The following is a 2,500-nucleotide window of genomic DNA, read 5'->3' on the forward strand; positions in this document are numbered from 1 at the left end:
ATGTCACCTGATGGAAGGGGGGCCTTGCCGGAAGGGTTCGGTAGGCATCTTTCTGGAAGCATAGATGGTCATCAAGTTCAGCCAGATGGGCTGTTATATAATTTCCATACAAACGTGTATGAGGTTAAAATCTTTAGGGTAGTGGTCCTGGTAGAGTTCCAAGAGGTTGCTTTGCAGCTGGCACATAGTTTTCCTATCTCAGGCCATGGATTGATGACTGCTACTCTGGTAAGGCTGGAGAAGTTTGCATTCTTTAAAGGGATGAAGGATGCAGTGCGGAGATTTTGCAGGAGAATGCAAAATCTGCTTGTGTTATAAGCCGGGGAGGGAGGTTCCAGCACCTCTATTAAGTTATCCAGAAGTCAATGACCTTTTTCAGAGAGTTTACACGGATTTAGTGGGTCATTTCCCAGTAGCAGAAGGGTTTAAGCATATTCTCTCAGTGGTGGATGCTTTAACTAAGTACCTCTATTCGGCTCCTTTAAAAACAAAAGAGGCACTGGAGGTAGCAAGAGCATTCATCGAGACAGTAGTGATAAGTGAGGGAGCTCCAGGGCATATCGTGACAGATGGTGATCGGGAGTTCGTAAGTGAGTTATTTAAAGAGTTTTGCACACAGTTGCACATGGGTAAAGATGTCATAACTCCTTATTGCCCTAGTTCAAATGGCCAGATGGTGAGAGTAAATGGTGTATTAACAAACATTCTGAGAACCCTGGCTTGGGATAACCCAAATAGCAAGACTGTGATGTTGCCTATGGCTAATTAAGGATTCTCCGTGTTTTGCTTTGAAGCACCGTGACCCGAAATTACCATAATTGCTAATTGCAGAGGGGACGGCCCCCTGGTATAATTTAGAGAATTATTCTCAAGAGATTCGGGTGATAAGTAGTAAGGTTTTCAAGCGCTGCCTGTATCACATCAAAGAGGAGATAAAGCGAAGTACGCGAGATAAACCTCGGGCTAGATACCGTCCTTTTGTGGATGGTGACCAGGTATATGTGCAGGCTATACCATGCCCTGGGTTAAGTAAAAAGGTAAAGCCACTATTTATGGGGCCCTATCGGGTGATAGATAGGTTTAGTGAAGTGGTATATAAGTTACGGAGGCTGTCAATTAGGAAAGAATGTAAGATTCATGTTGACAGGCTAAAGTTGGAGACATTGCATGGCCCGTGAGAAGGGGAAATGTAAATAGGGTATATCCAATTCATAACCCTACTGACACTAATGAGCAGGAAGGAAGCACCGCTGTAGATAGTATTTAATGGGTGGAAATTGGTGTGGATCCCTTGTTTCTGTAATGTGCTGATTATGTATCTGGCACTCCGGGGTAGGGGTTGGATATCTTCAGTGTCCATAGTTTCACGAGACCTGTCAAAGAAACTTCCTTTATTCAAACAAAGATGTCTGCCTCGTATTTGTTTGTTTCAGAATCCCGGGACACATTCGTGGAAATGGGTTACCCGGTTTCCTGCCGTGTGATTAGGGCTGGTCTGTATCTATGACCGGCGTCTGCTGGACTTCATCGCAGAGGGCACGTGTGGTCATGCTTGTCATCACCTCATCTGCGACGAGGTGGCGACGGACAACTTTGCGCCAATTGTGGTGAGGCAGGTGACTCGATTTATCTACAGTGTGCTGTACCAAGGTGAGGTCTCCGTTTCCTGTCCGGGAGTACCCATGACAGGGGTCATGAAACCCAGGAAGACGTTAGAGAGTGTAGGAGTCCTTCGTCTGGCATCGGGCTATCAGGCTACATCGCAGGATTTCTTCATTCTACCATTATCGTCCTTGGAGCATCAGCAGGTAGTTACTATATTACCTGGCTGACAGGATCTACGAGGAGTGTTGGAGCAGGACCTTCGAAATTAAATATTACTTGAGGACACGCTGGGAGCCACCGAGCCTGAGACGACTTTAGAGGAGGTATCCACCCTTAAGTGGGCCTGGATCAGGGCTCTAAGACGATCGAGTTTGGAGCAAAACCATTTGGAGTGTCCTGCAGTAATATCCTGGCCCCTCACTATAATTCTGTGGGGGATTGCAATGGCTGGTCACGGCTGGTGGTTCTTCAAGTTCTCAACATATCGTCTGTTAATGGCAGTCTCTGAGTAACTTGCCGTCCCTTCGAGGTGTTGAGCCGGCCTGAGCAGCTCCTGCCCAGGACGACAAGATCGAGGAGGTTTAAGGATTAAGTACGTAGTTAATAGTTGTTCATATGTTGTGCTTTTATATATATGTAATTTGTTTATATACAGGAAATATGAATAAAAATAGCAAAATATTTTTTTATGTTGCCCTGCAAGGATAGTTAGGCACTTTAACAACTGTTGGGTCACAGGCTTACATATTAGTTAAATGGTTTCCAGTTTTACCTAAAGTAAGAACTGGTGGTGTCAGTAATACCTAATAACATGAGTAATTGTGAATTCACTTTACAGATTAATTTACATCTTGTTGACGACATATGTATGTGTGTGTGTGTGTGTGTGTGTGTG

Source organism: Penaeus chinensis, chromosome 26, assembly GCF_019202785.1.
Source record: "Penaeus chinensis breed Huanghai No. 1 chromosome 26, ASM1920278v2, whole genome shotgun sequence".
Classification (NCBI taxonomy): domain Eukaryota; kingdom Metazoa; phylum Arthropoda; class Malacostraca; order Decapoda; family Penaeidae; genus Penaeus; species Penaeus chinensis.